This window comes from Octopus sinensis, linkage group LG13, assembly GCF_006345805.1.
Source record: "Octopus sinensis linkage group LG13, ASM634580v1, whole genome shotgun sequence".
NCBI classification, from domain to species: domain Eukaryota; kingdom Metazoa; phylum Mollusca; class Cephalopoda; order Octopoda; family Octopodidae; genus Octopus; species Octopus sinensis.
The window spans coordinates 47,058,066-47,078,181 of record NC_043009.1 but is presented as its reverse complement, the minus strand read 5'-3'; the positions used below and the strand labels follow the sequence as shown (position 1 = coordinate 47,078,181).

At 38.1% G+C, this 20,116-nt stretch overlaps 1 protein-coding gene across 3 annotated transcripts in view; it reads right to left on the bottom strand.

Moving 5' to 3' along the window:
• The window catches only part of LOC115218242 (inverted formin-2), a 228,402-nt gene that overhangs the window by 190,880 nt on the left and 17,406 nt on the right, over window positions 1-20,116 (bottom strand). The window contains exon 1 of one of the 3 annotated variants that reach the window (XM_029787974.1): window positions 15,538-15,720. The exons of the other annotated variants lie outside the window; for them this stretch is intronic. The gene's annotated coding sequence lies outside the window, so the exon portion shown is untranslated. Of the gene's footprint in view, window positions 1-15,537; window positions 15,721-20,116 lie in introns of those variants that run through there. 3 annotated transcript variants of the gene reach the window in all.

Below are 20,116 nucleotides of genomic sequence, written 5' to 3'. Positions count from 1 at the left end.
ATTGATTTCAAATTTTGGCACAAGGCCAGCAATTCCAGGGAAGGAGTAAGTCAATTAATTCGACCCCAGTGTTCAACTGGTACTTATTTTATCGACCCCGAAAGGATGAACGGCAAAGTCAACCTCGATTGCATTTGAACCTAGAATCTACAGACGGACGAAATACGGCTATTATTATTATTATTATTATTATTATTATTATTATTATTATTATTATTATTATTTAAGGCGGCAAGCTGGTGGAATCGTTACCACGTTGGGAAAAATGCTTAGCAACATTTCGTCCATCGCTACGTTCTGAGTTCAAATTCCACAGAGTCGAATTTATCTTTCCTCGTTTCGGGGTCGATAAAATAAGTACCAATTTAATACTGGGGTCGATGTAATCAACTCATCCCCTCCCTTTGTGGAAAAATTTACTACCTTTGTGGAAAAATTTGAAACCATTATTAAAGGAGGCGAGCAGGTGGAATTGTTAGCAGGCCGGGCGAAATGCTTAACGATATTTCGTCTGTCTTTATGTTCTGAATTCAAATTCCTCCGAGGTCGACTTTGCCTTTCATCCTTTAGGGGTCGATGAAATAAGTACCAGTCAAATGCCGGGGTTGACGTAATCGACTAGTACCTTCCCCCAAATTTCGGACCTTGCGCCTATAGTAGAAAGGATTATTATTATTATTATTAGGCTGCATCACATGCGTGAAGGCGCGTGGCTTAGTGGTTAGGACATTCGGCTCACGATTGTAAGGTCGTGAGTTCGATTCCAAGCGACGCGTTGTGTCCTTGAGCAAGACACTTTATTTCATGTTGCTCCAGTCTACTCAGCTGACAAAAATGAGTTGTATCTGTATTTCAAAGGGCCGGCCTTGTCACACTGTGTGTCACGCTGAATCTCCCTGAGAACTACGTTAAAGGTACACGTATCTGTGGAGTGCTCAGTCACTTGCACGTTAATTTCACGAGCAGGCTGTTCTGTTGATCGTATCAGCTGGGACCCTCGTCGTCGTAACCGACGGAGGGCTCCTAGAGCATCACATGCAGATTTTGCTAGACAGTGAGCAGGTGTAGTATCAGTTTATAAGACGCGTTTCTCTGCGGCTTATCTCTTTGGCAGAGTTGCAACCTTGGCTGAAGAAAAGCGCAAGATCGAGTGCCTGGCACTTGGAATGTTGTCAGATGGTCACTACACACTGCCAGGCAAGCAGTACTGTTGGTGGAACTTCTATGTTAATGACATATAGAAATGTAACGGTGGGTAAGAGTGATGACGTTCTCAGGAAAACTATCGGCATCAACGAGGACGAACTAAGTGGTCTATTTTGGAGGACTTTCGGGCCGGTGACTTACCTACCGTAACTACCTAAAAGTTCTGTCCTAGCAGTGCTACAAAGGGACACTGAAGGTTCGAAATAAACTCCACAGATACGAAAGTTCTGTCAGGAGGATCTGCCCAAGATGTGTGCGGAGCGACGAAACCGTGCTGCAATCTCTCGTACGTTTCCAAGCACTTCTGACCTGTGGAGTTATGTCGAACCGCTGTTGTTTCAAGTATCGGCCGAGTCCACCATCAGGATCGCCCCACCATCCATATATAAAACGGCCGCACACAAAATGTAACCTGCCTTTATAATGTCCATCTCATTTGCTTCTTGTGGCACATGAAAGAAGGCGGCGAGCTGGCAGAATCGTTAGCACGCTGGACGGAATGCTTAGCGGTATTTTGCCCGTCGCTACGTTCGGAGTTCAAGTTCCGCCGAGATCGACTTTGCCTTTCATCCTTTCGGGGGTCGATGAAATAAGTACCAGTTACACACTGGGGTCGATGAAATCGACTATTACCCTCCTCCAAATTTCAGGCCTTGTACCTATAGTAGAAAGGATTATTATTATTATTATTATTTATTATTATTATTATTATTATTATTAGATAGGTGGTGTAAAGCGGCGAGCTGGCAGAATCATTAACCCGCCGGGAAAAGCTTAGCAGCATTTCATCCGTCGAGGTTGACTTTGCCTTTTATCATTTCGGGGATAAATAAATAGCAATGTTGCTAAATACCGGTGCATTACTAAATAGTAATGTACCGGTATTCATACAAAAGAGTGACTTTTATCAGATCAACAAATCTGTGTAAACGATGGGATGGGTCTGGAGAGTCAATCTTTTGTATTGTGTGAAATTTTCAGTTACCTGGAATTTTTTCTATATTTGTTTGAGTATAATCTTATTTATTACACAAATCTACATAAACTACTACTGAGGTTTTGAGTGCAATACGTCAAATATTTCAGAAAAAAAAAGCAATTTTTGAGACGTAGTTTCGAAAAGACATGGTTTGTCCTTATACTCTTTACTCTTTACTCTTTTATTTGTTTCAGTCATCTGACTGTGGCCATGCTGGAGCACCGCCATTAGTCGAGCAAATCGACCCCAGGACTTATTCTTTGTAAGCGTAGTATTTATTCTATCGGTCTCTTTTGCCGAACCGCTAAGTTACGGAGACGTAAACACACCAGCATCGGTTGTCAAGCGATGTTGGGGGACAAACACAGACACACAAGCATATACACACACATACACATGCATATATACATATATACGACGGGCTTTCTTTCAGTTTCCGTCTACCAAATCCACTCACAAGGCTTTGGTCGGCCCGAGGCTATAGCAGAAGACACTTGCCCAAGGTGCCATGCAGTGGAACTGAACTCGGAACCATGTGGTTGGTAAGCAAGCTACACATCACACAGCTACTCCTACGCCTATCTAATACATTATCTAATACATTTTACTTGTTTCAGTCACCGGCCTGCGGTCATGCTGGGGCACCACCTTGAAAAGTTTTAGGCGAAGAAATCACCCCAATATTTGCTTATAAGTCTGGTACTTGCTCTGTCGATCCCTTTGGCTGAATTGCTAATTTAAATGAATGTAAACAAACCAACACCGGTTGACAAATAGCATTGGAGGACAACTACAAACACAAAACACATACCTGTGTGTGTGTGTCTCTCTCTCTATATATAATAGACATACATTAGTAGGAGTGGCTGTGTGGTAAGTAGCTTGCTTACCAACCACATGTGTTTACGTCCTTGTAAGTTAGCAGTTCGGCAAAAGAGACTGATAGAATAAGTACCAGGCTTGCAAAGAATAAGTCCTGGGGTCGATTTGCTCGACTAAAAGCGGTGCTCCAGTATGGCCACGGTCAAATGACTGAAACAAGTAAAAGAGTAAAAAGAGAGAGTATATATTATATACATACTCTTTTATTCTTTTACTCGTTTCAGTCATGTGACTGCGGCCATGCTGGAGCACCACCTTTTTTAGTTGAACAAATCGACCCCAGAACTTATATTTTAAAACCTGATACCTATTCAATCGGTTTTTTTCGAACCGCTAAGTTACTGAGACATAAACACACCAACACCGGTTGTCAAGTGGTGATGGGGACAAACACAGACATAAAGACATGCACACACACACACACACACACACACACACACACACACTCATATATGTAGATCCATGTAGGTTAAAATCCTGATTAAGTGGTAAAAGGGAAGAATAGTAAATAAATAGAAAGATAGATAGAGTGAGTGGGTGTGGGGATTTTAGGATTGGCTTTAGGATAAAAGTAAGGTGTATAGGTATATAGACACAATGTCTTTCTACCTATTTACTTTCCTTTTACCACTTAATTGCCACCTCCGCTACCATTCTGTTACTGAACGTTGAAGTGTTTGCGTCTTTTTTCTCTGGATGTTTACTATATAGGATTTTAACCCCCACGGATCTACGCAGGATTGCGCATAAGGACTTATGCTCTTGTTCCTACAACATCGGAAAGTTGAACTATGAACTTTTATGCTTCTTTTTTCTTCTCTTTCCTCATCTCTTTGTTCCTTTACTCCTGTCCGCATTTCATTAATCTATACCCTTCTCGTTTTCCTTATTTGTCTCCGGTGACGGAATATCCCATACTTCGGGATATCCCAGAAACAGCTGTAAGACTTTGAATTTTTTCCAATAATAATAATGTATACGACTTGAGATGTTTACCTTGCCTTAACGTTTGTTGTCCTCTTTAACAATTATACATCCGCTGCATCGGAAATCTGCAATGGCCTCATAACTACCGTCTCAGTTATAACTTTGGGGCCCTAGTAATCCGTTATGTCTCCACTGTCCTCTCTTTGTTCCTAACTTTGACCCTCTATAAATCCAAAATTTTATTTTGGTACTTATGGGAGTAACTGCCTTCGAAGACTCATATTGTTGTTCAATGCTCGAAATGAGTAGATAGACACCCGACAACTCACGAAGGATCGTTCTTTATGTTACTTGTCCAGTTTTCCATTTGTTTCCTCGTTGTTTGCATATTCAACTCATTTGTCTTCGTATTTCATGTTGTTTACTGTTGGTGACGTCCTGTACCCATATATGCATATGTTTGTGTGTATATATATATATGCGACGGGCTTCTTTCAGTTTCCGTCTACCAAATCCACTCACAAGACTATGGTCAGCCCGAGGCTATAGTAGAAGACACTAACCCAAGGTTCCTCACAGTGGGAATGAACCTGGAACCATGTGGTTGGGAAGCAAGCTTCTTACCACGCAGCCATATATATACGTCGTGCTTCTACAAAGTTTCCGTCTACCAAATTCGTTCACAAGGCACACGTCGGCCTGGGGCTATAGTGGAAAACAATTGCCGAAGGTGCCGAACTGTGGGAGTGAACGCAGAAGTACCGCAAAGCGAGTTTTGGGCGAAAGTGCAACTCCTACATCTGTTCCTAGAAACCGGCTGCTATAATATCAAATCCACTCAGCCAGATTCGAAACATGTATTTATCCTCTGGATTTGCCTAAACATACGTTCACGGCATCAGTCTTATCGGTCTTGAAAAGCTTGCGCGGTTCTATGGGCATATCACTTCGCTGCAGATCACACGGAAAAGCTTAGCATATCTGAATTTATTTTCACACGAGACAATGCTAAACCGAAGCACACACGGACTAGTGAGTACATGTGTGCATAGGTGTGTGTGTATGTGTGTGCGAGAGAGAGAGAGAGAGTGTGTGTGTGTGTGTGTGTGGGATTAATAAATATATACTGAACTCAAGAGTTTGTCATGATTGCTATAATTAACGAAATACGAAATTAGTATTCAGTGTCTCTGTGTGTGTGTATTCATGTGTGTGTGTGTGTGTGCAGTACGTTTCAGTGAAACATTAATTAAAACCTAGGAAATAATTAAAAGGACCCCCACAGCACCCCCCCCCCAAAATAATAAATGAACTGATAAGATTGAGTTACTTTGTTCTTCAGCATTCGAAATAATAGGCAAACATGCACTCATAATATGTATAGAATTTCATACTTCAATTGTTTAATTATACAGTTGTAATATAAAGCTAATTCTGGTTTTAGAGTCAAGTTTTGACTGCTATTTCCAGCGTGGTAGTATCTTTTAGATACCCTAAATTCTAATTTTATATATATATATATGACTGTTTAAGTGTTATATATATGTTTATATATATATATATATATATATATAATATATATATATATTATATATAAAATACAGTGGATTTAAACACCCGTGGGATTAATCACGCTAGAAAAGAACAGCTAGGTTCCATAACCACAAAATTAGGGATGAAAATATATATGGGATGCTGGTCTGCCATACGATTGTTCGTTTTACCAGCTGTGTTGCTTGGAATACTGGAATAACGTGAAATGGAGTGTTTTGCTCAAGGATATAACGCATTACCCGGAATTAAAACCATAATCTTACGATCATGTGAGCAACGCCCAAGCCATTAAGCCGCACGCCATCACTGAAACTCGATAGCTAAAATTTAAATCATCCTTTCTACTATAGGCACAAGGTCTAAAATGTAGGGGTGGGGAGGTTAGTCGAGACCGAGCCCCCATACTCAACTGGTACTCATCTTATCGACTTCAGCAGCATTTGAACTCAGATTGTAAAACTGGAAGAAATGCCGCTAAGCATTTTGTCCGCAGGTAACGATTCTGCCAGTTCACCACCTTAGTTAAAGTATAAATAAATTTCAAATGTTGGCACAAGGCCAGCACGTTCTGGCGAGACGGGGGAAGTTGATTACATTCACCCCAGTGCCCAACTGTTATTTATATAATCAACCACGAAATGATGGAAAGCAAAGTGGACCTCGGCGGAATTTGAAGTCAGAACGTAAAGACGAACGAAACGCTACTGAGAACGTCATCGCTCTTACCCACCGTTACATTTCTATATATTGATTTTAAATTTTGACATAAGGCCAGCAAGTTCAGAGGAAGGGATAAGTCGATTATATCGACCCCAGTACTCAACTGGTACTTATTTTATTGACCTCGAAAGGAAAAAAAAGACAAAGTGAATCACGGTAGAATTTGAACACAGAACGTAAAGATGGACGAAAAGCTGTTGAGCATTTGCGCGGCTTGCGAACAATACTGTCAACTCACCGCCTTCAATAAAGCTCTAAATTATAGAAAGTAATGATTGGGTTAAAAGCCCTTAGATGGAAAAAATCGAAGTCTACCTTCGACTTGTACACTCCAGGGTTCTTTTTAACCTAATATTTACGAATCAGTCCATGTCAAAGTTTCTAAATTCGTATGAAGTATGCAGATACATAAATACACACACACACATACACACACACATGCAGAAAACACACATACATATACGCATACACGTACGTTCGTACACACAAACTTAAGGCCAGTTCTAATGTGCTTGAGATATATTTGAAACTGTAAAGGTTTTTCACTGAAGTTTATTGTGAAGAAAAATTTCACGTTAAAAAAAAACGATGTTAAACACGATAGTCAGCTCAGAGAGCTCTCTATTGAACTGTCGGATGCATTTCGAACACGTTAGTTCTCATCAGTACTAGACACCAAGAGAAACAATTCTGAACTGACAAGAAACTTGGCTACTTTTATTGTAAATCATATAATATTATTTACTTAAAGAGCACGTTGGCTACCATGCTGAAAAAATGTATGTGTGTGTGTGTGTGTGTGTTTGTGTGTGCATGTGTGTGCGTTTTTAGATAGATAGATAGATAGATAGATAGATAGATAGATAGATAGATAGATATACGTATATGTTTATGTGCAAGTGTGTGTAAAGCTAGCATACATATGCACACACTAATACACACACACACACACACACACACATACACACCACACACACATGTGCGTATATTCAAACTACGGTTGTCATTCGGAATCAAGAATGGCTCGATACCATGCACTATGATTATGCCGCTATTTTTTTTTTTTAAGTCAGTAGTTAAGAATTGACATAGACATCCTCTGGGCTCTCCTACCTTGGCCTCGATTCATTATCCAGGATAAAACAGCTAGAGGTAAGCGAGCTACACTAAACTAAGTGGGAGAGCCCAGAGGATGTCCATGTCAGTTCATAACTACTAAACAACAACAACAGCAACGAAAAAATAGCAGTGAAAGCATAGTGCACGGAATCATGCCGTTCCTGATTCCGAGTGACAACCGTAGTTCGAATATACACATAGTGTGTGTGTGTATTAGCGTATGCATACGTATGCTATCTATACACACACTTGCACATACACAGATACGTATATCTATCTATCTATCGATCGATCTATCTATCTATCTATCTATCTATCTAAAAATACACACACACAAAAATGTATATGCCCACACAAAACATATCACAACATATTACTGATATATATCTTCTTCGGCACTCCATCTGTTACGACGACGAGGGTTCCAGTTGATCAGATCAACAGAACAACCTGCTCATGAAATTAACGTGCAAGTGGCTGAGCACTCCACAGATACGTGTGCCCTTAACGTAGTTCTCAGGGAGATTCAGCGTTTCACAGAGTGTGACAAGGCTGGTCTTTTGAAATAAATACAGGTACAGCAGAAACATGAAGAAAGAGTGAGAGAAAGTTGTAGTGAAAGAGTACGGCAGGGTTCGCCAACCCCACAACTGTGGAGCCTCGTGGAGCTTTTAGGTGTTTTCACTCAATAAACACTCACAACGCCCTGTCTGGGAATCGAAACCGCGATTCTACGACCGCGTGTCCACTGCCGTAAGCACTGATCCATTGCGCCTCCACGCTGATATATATATGTTATACATGTAAATACAATATGTATGTGTGTATGTGTGTTTGTGAGTGTGTGAGTGAGTATATATATTCGTATGTAGCGCGATTTAAAAATTGGATTTCTCGTGAAATAACCATATAGAACAGGGGTTCTCAACCACTTTTTTATTATCTATGGACCCTTTGATTACTATTTTATTCTGGTCGAACCTCATAGCCATTCGATGTTTAAAAAATAGTTTTATAGAAACTTCTTTCAAAATTCCCAATTTGGTTTTTCACACATTTAATTGTGTAGCCTGAACTATGTAAAATGGTAGAGAAAGAAACCTAGCTGTTTCTTGCAACACATAGCAATACATCCTTTTAAAGCAAAAATTTTTTCAGGGCCCCTTAAAATACTACAATGGTTATTATTATTATCATCATTCTTTATTGTTCAGGCGGCGAGTTTACAGAATCGTTAGCACGCTGGTATTTCGGAGTTCAAACTCCGCCGAGCTCAACTTTACCTTTCATCCGATTGGGTTCGATAAACACTGGGGTCGATATAATCGACTAATCCCACTCCCCCAAAATTTCAGGCCTTGTGGCTTTAGTAGAAACGATCATTATTTGGTTAATAAAGAAAGAAATAATAATAATAATAATAATAATAATAATAATTATTATTATTATTATTATTATTGCCTTTGCACAGATTCTAACGCTGGAGATGTACTACAGTGTCAGCTGTTCACTACCAGTGAACTAAGGTAATACCTCTTATTTTTCGAGCACCTTCTGGAGTATTCGAGCAGTTCCAAGCAGTGCTGTTTTCTGCAAGTGTTCCACACTTATTGCAGCCCCTATTTGTTCCAGTACTTCTCGAGATTTTTGCTCACTGTACCCAGGGCTCCGACAATTATTGGTACTACTGTTACATTTTTCATCGACCACAACTACTTAACTTCCCAAGCTAACCTGTCATATATCTCGACTTTTCTTTCTTCCTTATGGCATACCTTGTTGTCAGCTGGGCATGCTATATCTATGATCCAGCATAGTTTGTTTTCTTTCTCAATTAAGACTATGCTCGGCTTTCTATTCTCTATCTCATGGTCGCACTGAATCATAAAAGCCATTATTATTATTATTATTATTATTATTATTATTATTATTATTATTATTATCATTATTGAGTGAGAGAGCAGTGCATGCCATCAAAGTGACACTGGGGTAAAATATACAAAGCCCAGTATACCCACTATGACTACCCGTCTGATAAGGGTATACCAGGCACATGCATCACAACCATATGTGCGCGACATGGTGATCTCATATCAAGATAAACAGCGCATGACCTTGCAAGTCGGGCCCAGTTAGAATTTTCTTCTGGTCGAGTAGCCCTTCCCACTCAAAATGTTTCTGAATAAGGATTGTTTAAGGATGTTGAACGAAACACCCATGTTTCCAAAGGTGAATTATCCAAACCTCTAAGAATTCCTTTCAACACACGGCTATGATGCTCCCCCACTACTTCTGCTCGTGATCAGAGATGCACATATCGTCAGCCACTAAGGGACATGCTCAACTGGTTACGGTCAAACAACTGACAAGCAAATCTGTGGTATTGAGCAGAATATTATACCAAGACAAAACATTATATTATACCAAGACAAAACATAATTATGTTAATAATAATAATAATAATAATAATAATTATTATTATTATTATTATTTTATTATGTCGCTTAAGGCATAGCGATATTGATAACCTGTTTCTAATAGAACTCTGTATACAAAGTTTTTAGAACGAAGCGTCTGTCGGATACAGAGCAGTAATAGGAAATTAAAATGATAAATGAAAAGAAATTATTTCTTGAACTTCATTAACGTACAGTCGTTTCTATTGTAAGATACAACGCACTCATATTTGAATGCTTGTATATTACAGTACTATAGCCTCATTGGAGCTTCGAACATAAAGCGCCATTTTATTTGGGAAAGCAATTTCATTTATATATATATATTTATACAGAGAGAAAGAGAAAGAGAAGCATTTCCAACGAAATGGTAGTGCTTTTCTCTGTGTGTGTGTGTGTGTGTGTGTGCCAATGTAATTGCTAAACGCTTGTGTAGTTTCTTGTTTCAGTCAATAGACTGCGACCATGTTGAAGCACCACCATTTTGAAGTATTTTAGTCGAATGAATCGTCCCCAGCACTTACGTTTTATTTAAGCTGGCTACTTATTGTATCGGTTTCTTTTGCCAAACCACTAAATTACGAGGACGCAAACAAACCAACACCTGTTGTCAAGCTGTGCTGGGGCAAAAAGACAAACACACACACGCACACACTAACACAAGCACAGAGACACACACATATTACGTATAGTACATTATATTATATCATGTCATATATTTTGTGGAGGCACATGGCCTAGTGGTTAGAGGAGCGGTCGAGGGACCGCGGATTCGAATCTCAGACCGGGCGATGTGTGTGTTTATGAGCGAAACACCTAAGCTCCACGCGGCTCCGGCAGAAGGTAATGGCGAACTTCTGCTGATTCTTTCACCACAACTTTCTCTCTCTCTCTCTCTCTTTCCTCCTGCATCTTGCAGCTCACCTTCGACGGACCGGCGTCCCGTCCAGGTGAGGAACATATACGCCAAGGAAACTGGCCCTTATGAGCCAGGCATGACTCGAGAAGGAACAAACATTAACAACATATTATATTTTGCATTCAACTTATGCTGTGATATATTCATTTCATCACCATCGACTTTGTATCACTATGATGTTGCTTCCTCCTGGAATTATCGTTCCCTGAACATATTGTCAAGGCGTCCTCATGCTACCATTAAATGTTTCATTCCTCATCCTTCTCCGACACATCGGCCCGCTGTAGTTATCACTGCAGCTATTATAATAAACCTAATGCGCCTAAGATTCCTTTAACCATGCTGTACTATTTTATCTTGCTGCTTTGTGAAGGCTGATTGCTGGTCTTACTTTCATATTTCTATACAATGTTCACAATGAATCATTACCCGCTTCTTTTTCTGACTCGCTGCTATCGTATGCACCGTTATGCAAATTAGGTATGTTAGTTTAACTGTGTGGAAGCGCGTGGCTTAGTGGTTAAGATGTCAGCATCATGATCTTAAGATTGTGGTTTCGATTCCTGGACCGGGCGACGCGTTGTGTTCTTGGGAAAAACACTTCATTTCACGTTGCTCCAGTTCACTCAGCTGGCAAAAAAGAGTTACGCTGCGATGGACTGGCATCCCATCCAGCTGGGGAACACATACGCCATAGAAACCGGGAAACCGGGCCCATGAGCCTGGCTAGGCTTTAAAAGGGCGCATATAGTGTAACTGTATTCGAGTATACACTCTGAATAGTTTTAAGCTTCTAATCTCTCTGTGGACAAATAATAAGTATTGTTTCTCTGTTGAAAGTTTGTTTCATCCACTTCCTGCTCTTCCTGCCCAAAGAATATAAATACCTCTGGTGTAATCATTGTCAAATTTTTCTTGTGAAGATAGAATTATTGTTTTATCAAAGAGGTATACTTTTCTATAATAGATAAGCTATGACAAATTCACTAGTACTGTCACACTGTATATCCTAATGGAAGACTTCATAAAATTAATGAATTATGTATTACGTATATCAACCGCGTGAACGGCGAAAGCGTATTCAGTATTCTATGTTCCAAAAGTAGTTTAGACAGACTCAGCTAAAAATAACTTTGAAAATATTCTAAAAATGACTCGGATGGAATATATATTTAGTAACAAAATTTGGATTGGAGTAGTTATAGAAAATAATTTAAAAAGCTAAAGCAGTACGTGGTACCGTAGGATTGATAGTAAGGATAATAATAGGTTCGATTGTGAAACATGTCATAGATTTATGAAAACCCTCCGAGAGCTTACTCTCAATATCAAAAGTGTGGGAAAACAGGGACAATAGTCAAATCGAAAGTCCTACCAGTTAAAAGAAATTGCGGAAAGTGTAACACAAACCCACTTATCAACTACAAAGGAAGATATGCACTATATTGTATGAGGTGCTGAGAAGACTCGTCTGCAAACTGTACATGCGAAACAAAGTTTGTAGCAAGTGTAGTGTCCATTAAAGATTGAAACAAATACGAGGGAGCGCTGAAAAGTTCCTGGTTTTAAGGATATCGCGAAAGGTCTGGTTGGAGGCCCAATCTTTCGAGTTCTTTTACAGGGCATAGAGCCGCTAATACTCTGAATTTTTTGAAATTCATCAAAATGATATTTGGATTTACTTGTCATACATGACGATGTTTATTCTACTTGCATTTATTGGGGTCTGATTATTTAAAACTGAGTGCTTTATTGATATCTGCCTGAAATTTTTAATCCCTATTTTACTTCTTTATATATATATATATATATATATATATATATATATATATATATAGTTAATCCAAACAAGAAAGCACAAAAAAACACAACAACGCGAGGACGTGTGGAACAAATATAGTATTATTGGACGCTCAGGAAGAAGGAAGAAGGATGGTTAACGTTTCGAGCGGAGCTCTTCGTCAGAAACATAGGAGAAGGAAAGATCCAGAGAAGGGAAGACAGAGGAAAAAAAATCGCCAACGGTACACACGCGGTCACATTATATATATATTATATATATATCACCGTGATCGACCAGGCTATCAGATGTTGCTACGCATCGCTGGTCACAATGCACTCCGCACTGTTTTAGCCTTCAAATGACGCCACCCCGCTGACTAAGCGAGCAGGCCAACAGAAGAAAGATTGAGAGAAAGTTGTGGCGAAAGAGTGCAGCAGAAAGATCGCCCCACCCCTCGTGGAGCTTTAGGTGTTTTCGCTCAATAAACACTCACAACGCCCGGTCTGGGAATCAAAACCGCGATCCTACGACCGCGAGTCCGCTGCCCTAACCACTGGGCCATTGCGCCTCCATATATATATATATATATATATATATATATATATATATACAGAGAGAGAAAGAGAGAGAGAGAGAGAGAGAGAGAGAGAGAGAGAGGGAGACAGAGAGAGAGAGACAGAGACAGACAGACAGACAGACACACACACACACACATGGCGGATCTCTGCAATGGCTGAAGCTAGTAAATATAAAAAAACAGTACACTGTGTATACGCGTGCACACATTAATGTATGTATCTCCAAGGCCAAATAGAGAAAATTTGGAACAACACATGTTGCACTGGTTGGTGTCATTTTATTCTTATTAAAATTAGTTTTAATAAGAACAAAAGCGAAATCATTGATCGAAGGAACAAATCGATAGACAGCAACAAAAGGTAAAAGTACCTCCATCCCCTTACTGCGTCACGCGATATATCTATGAAATGTCTCTACATATTTGTAAAGCATAATTGTGTTTCCCTCCCAATAGTTAACTTCACTAAAGGAGTTGAAATTCTGGTGAGGATTAGCGATATAGTGTCGCCATTTTGACTGAGTTATGAAACTTTATGACAACAACAAGAGTAATTAGTTGTTTGATTTAGGGTATTAATCACTGCTGAATGTGACAAATGAACGTGGTTCGGATGAAATAGTATGCTTTATCTTTCAGCTATGGAACTGTTACTGTAATATCAAAAGTCTGACGGCTTTTAAATAAGTTTCTGTAGAATTGGTGGGGGGGTATTGTAAGGATAGATAGATAGATAGATAGATAGATAGATAGATAGATAGATAGATAGATAGATAGATAGACAGGGAGACAGACAGACTGACACATAGACAGACAGGCAGACAGGCAAACAGACATACAGATAGGATACAAGAGGTATACGTATGTGTGTGTACGTATGTATATGTATATATGTATGAATGTATGTATGTATGTACGTATGTATGTGCGTGTGCATCTGTCTGCCTGTGTTTAAGTCTGTGTATGTGCGCGCGTGCGTATGTGTATGCGCGCGTGCGTATGTGTATGCGCGCAAGCAAACATTATCTGCAACGGAGCTCAACACTTGGCTAGAGTTAATAGATGTAGTTATCATAGCAGAAGTCGACAGACAACTCTAAGTTTCGCCCAAAAACGAAACTCAGAGTAGACAGTTAACTTTTGATGTATATGTGTGTGTGTGTGTATGCACACATACGTATACATACATGCACGCCCACATACATATGTATGTATGTACATATATATATATATATATATATATATATATATATATATATATATATATATAGATAGATAGATAGATAGATAGATAGATAGATAGATAGATGTGAAGAAAGAGAATGACATGCAGACAAACAATAGAATAAAAGAGAACAGAATAAAATAGAATAGACAGACAGACAGACAGGCAGGCAGGCAGACAGACAGACAGACTGACAGATAGATATATACATACATACAGATATACACATAGAGAGAGGTGGAGAAAGAGAATGACACGCAGACAAACAATAGAATGAAAGAGAACAGAACAGAATAAAATAGATAGAACAGACAGACAGACAGACATATATATATATATATATATATATATATATATAGAGAGAGAGAGAGAGAGAGAGAGAGATAGATAGATAGATAGATAGATAGATAGATAGATAGATAGATAGATAGATAGATAGAACATAATGACCTTATTAGGGGTTATCATTATCATCATTATTATACATCACTATTGTTACCGTTTTGATATTCATCATTACACTCATATCCCTTATGGGTCCTATCAGCGAGATTAATTGTTTTGTTAGTCGATGGCTAATTACTTTTTCTTTACTTATTTAGCTATTTATTTATTTGTCTGTTTATTTATGTAATTATTTATGTAATTATTTATTTATTTATTTATTCATTTTCCTTTCAAACTTGACAGAAAGTATCATTAGCGAACAACACAAACTGGTACGCACACTTAGTAGAAAACTCACTAATAAAATCTATTTTGGTAGAATATATATATATATATATATGGTAGAAAATATCAAATGTACTAAGAATACGAACTTTAAAAGGTGTCCCTGTTGTTATAATAAGTTGTTCACATTTAATAAATGTTATTTGAATGGAAAAAAATAACAATGAAATTATGTATACACACACACATACATACATACATACATACATACATACATACATACATACATATATATATGTATATATATATATATATATATATGTATATATATATATATATATGCATATATATATATACATATATATATATACATATATATATACATATATATATATACATATATATACATATATATATATATATATATATATATATATATATATGTATATATATACATATATATACGATATTGATATTAATATTTAGTGTGTAAAAATCAAATTTAAGTGGCTCCTTACCTTTATGAAGTCCCCCCCAACGGAAATAAAGGAATTTGAAATCCTTATTGGTATCTTTTTAACCTGAGTGAACACTTTAAAACGTGGTGTGAATGCAACTTATTATTATTTCTCCTGAGATTAGCGAAAACCGAAATACTTGTGAAAGACTGTCTCTACTGCTGTTGCTACACATGACACCGCTGCTGTCGATATTTCTCACTTTCAATAACAAAAGAATTTACTCGTTCTTTCACTTTACAAATGACAACAACGATCACAACAACAAAAGCAACAACAATAACGACAAGAATGACAACAAAACTGCCGTTTAAAAAAAAAAATAAAAGACACTGGTTAATTAGCGAATCACTGTTTCGCATTTTATATTACACAACTCCTGCACACAGATAGCTCTATTAGAATGCTACAACACACAGGCAGACAGACGTGCACTCACACACTGACACACACACACACACACGCACACACACACACACACAAAGATAACTCTATTAGAATACTACAAACCCGCACACCCTTAATTCTACTAGTATTGCTAACCCTCCACACACACACACACACACACACACAAAGATAACTCTATTAGAATACTACAAACCCACACACCCTTAATTCTACTACAATTGCTAACCCTCCACACACACACACACACACACACACACACACGCACACACAGAGCTCTGTCAGAATGCTGCAAACACACGCAGACACACTCACACACATACACACGGCTATACCAGATTGCTACATGCACACACAAGCACAAACACACATAAACACATAAAACACATCATCATCATCATCATTATCTGACGCCACCGACCGAGACAGACACCGCAACTCCCCAAAGCCCACAATCTGTCATTGCCTCGCTTAAATCTTGCATCTCAAGTTCTGAATCCCCAGCAATGACATCTGTATAGAAGAGCTTACAACTTTCTTCACCAGCTGTCACAGGTCTTCTAACAGCAATTTGTACTCTACGTTGAAGTCTAATCGTTTTGAAACTCTTCTAGGAAATAAATATCCATGTTTCAGAACGGTTGAGAAAACAAGAACATGAAAAATATTGATATTAAAGGTAAGTTTGAAATACAATGATGACTTACATATATATGCTTAATACATTCCAGCAAATTCGAACATGAATCGCTGTTGTGTTCTGTCACAGGAGAACAACTTCTTTATGACGAATGCGTGTTCATAATACACTGAATCTATTAGCGCAAGATATTCTGGGACATCCGGTGTTTCGACATCGTTCTAGATCATCAGCTAGAGGCAGGGCCGGATTAAGACCCACAGAGGCCCTGAACACTTGGAAGATTTTGGTGCCCCCATATATACGGAATTCAAAATATAAACAATAATAGAACATAAAATAAGTTTTCGTTCAAATTGAAAAATGTTATTGGAGTAGCCTTTCTTCAAAGGTACTACTCAACATTGTTTCCATCACAAGCAGGGCCGGATTAAAACCCATAGGGGTCTTAAACTCATAAAAGATTTTGGTGCCTCCATATATATATGTAATTCAAAATATAAACCAGTGGTTCTCAACATGTGGTCTGCGGACCCCTGATAGTCCGCAAAAGTAGTACTGGGGGTCCATGAACTAAGTTCAAAGTTTTATATAAGGATAAGCATATTAAAAGGGGTACGTAGGAAAGCTCATTTAAATAAAAGGGGTCTTTGGTAATGAAAAGGTTGGGAGCCACTGATATGAACAATAATAAACAATGAAATAAACTTTTATTTTTCAAAATGAAACAAAACTAAAAGTAAGATGGAAAATAATGTCTATTTTTGTATACTTCCATTTTATTTATAAGATTTTCCTACTTCATTTTTATTGCAAAGTCTTTGATCAGATCCTCGAAATTAATCTTACGTAGCACGTCTGCTTCTATACTTAAAGATAAAGGCATCCAGCCTGCCTTGCTGCATTGTTGTTCTGATGAAAATTTTCAATATACTTTAACTGAGAAATGAATCAATCACACATACACAATGTATGCTCTTTGTTTGTTCGCTGGTTGGTTGCAATTTGACTCAGAGGAGATGATTTTCTCAAAGAACCGGCGCATTGAGAGAGTTGTCTCCTCCATATCAAATCGCAGCCGACCGGTAAATAGGCAAAGTACATACATTGTGTGTGTGCGTTCAATAATATATATATATATATATATATATATATATATATATATATATATATATACATATATATATAACATTAATGGGACTATTAATGTTAAAAATATAGGAAACGCAGTGTCTACATTTGAAAGGCACATTCAAAGCCGTAAACCGTTTACCATTTCTTCGGTGCATCCACTTCCCTTGCTTCTCTATACACGTGATTACCTCTAGCGCTGGCTAGAAGAAACCCGGACTTATGATTCTATCAAAAGTCGAAGCTCTTATTTAGAACTTCAGTAGACAAACTGTTGTTACGTGCTGATATCTTCGCTGACGATATCAAATATCAAAGAGTTTCGACTTTTAATAGATTCATATGTCCGGGTCACCTCTAGCTGAAGACACACAGCAATGTCAACAACCCGGATGGCCCACAGTGCCTTGTACTAATGAATCGGGTATGAACATAAATCCGTCGTAAACGAGTTGTTCTGTAACGAAACACAATCACGATTAGCATAGTCATGCTCGAATGAGCCGGAACGTGTTAAAAATAAATATGCCAGTCATTGTTTTGATTCTCACCCTTCACAGTACATATGACGAGTTAATACCTGATTAAATTAGATAATGAAAGACCGGTCTATTTATTGCAATCAGGTCATTGTATTGTCTTCCGAGTGAAAACAAAATCCTTTCTCAGTCTATTATGTATGAACTAAAGTATTCTAAATCCTTCACACAATTTAAAATATCATCACTTACCGGCTTAATTTGTAATTGTATTATCTTTTGGTGACACTCTGTGTTTTGGTCATTTGAATAGAGCCCTGCACTGTTTGCTACTGTTTTGAGGGAGTATAGTAAATCTTAGGCGTCATGCAAAATAATTAGCAAGAAATGCAAGATCATCTGCAATTTCTATATTGGTTTCTTGCATTGATGGACAGCGTGAGCATTATTTTGAAATACCTAGAAGACTTTTTTTCTATTTATTGTTACCCACCTAGTACTCAGAGACAATGATAGAAAGAAAAAAAAAGAAGTACACTAAAATATCAACTTGAAATATTCCTACAATTACATCAAGGGTCTTTGTTTCATCATCACAGTCAAGAACTCGCGCTTTTATTTGCATAAAGTACAAGGCACCGGGAAGTGATACTAAGTCTGGAACTTCTGCGTGGTTGTCAAGTGAACGTCTACAACCCAGAGCCATGCCTACATCTCTCTCTCTCTCTCTCTCTCTCTCTCTCTCTATATATATATATATATATATATATATATATATATATATATATATATATATATATATGTGTGTGTGTGTGTGTGTGTATGTATGTATGTATATATATATATATATATATATATATTTAAAACCTGTATAAATTCTAATATATTCTTTATGCATTTTTTTTGGTGCTACCACTTATTTGGATTACTAACATTTCATATGTGTGCATGCATGCGTACTCAAATATGATTTAGAAGAAGCGCGAGTGTTGCAAACATTATCGAACACACGTACACAATGTATGTGGTATGCTTGTTCACCTGTCGACTGCAATTTGACACGAAAGAGATGACTTTCTCAAAGCACGGGGTGTTAAAAACCGGTGCTTTGAGAGAGTTATCTCCTGTGTGTCAAGTCGCAGCCGACCGGCGAACAAGCAAAGCACACACATTGTTTATGAGCATTCGATAATATATATATATATATATATAATAAAAATAAATGCGCCCTTTTAAAGCCTAGCCAGGCTCGTGGGCCCAGTTTCCCGGTTTCAATGGCGTATGTGTTCCCCAGCTGGACGGGACACCAGTCCATCGCAGCGTTACTCATTTTTGCCAGCTGAGTGGACTGGAGCAACGTGAAATGAAGTGTTTTGCTCAAGAACACAACGCGTCGCCAGGTCCAGGAATCGAAACCACAATCTTACGATCATGTTGCTGACACCCTAACCACTAAGCCACGCGCCTCCACGCACACACACATACATACATACATACATACATACATACATACATACATACATACATACATACATACATATAGTTCTCTCACATTTTTTCTCTCAAGCAAAATCTTTCATCTTTTTTTTCTTCATCTCCAAACATACTACACACACACACACACACGCACGCACGCACACATGCATACAAATGCTTCAATATCACATACGAATTCTGTTTCTGTCTCAATCATTTGCTCCTATACTTTTATATGCTGACGTTCCTCGCTCCGCTTTGGAGAGATGGCGGGAGTGAAGTCAAAGCTGTGAGAAACGAAGTTGAGTGATCAAGTTTAGCTTGTTCCATAACAAAAAAACTTGTTCAATAGTGAACCAGTTCAATAAGGATTGAGTTGTTCAATAATGAGACGGTTCTTTGAAAAGGAGCAGTTCAATAATGAAGCATTCAGTTTAATGATTATAAT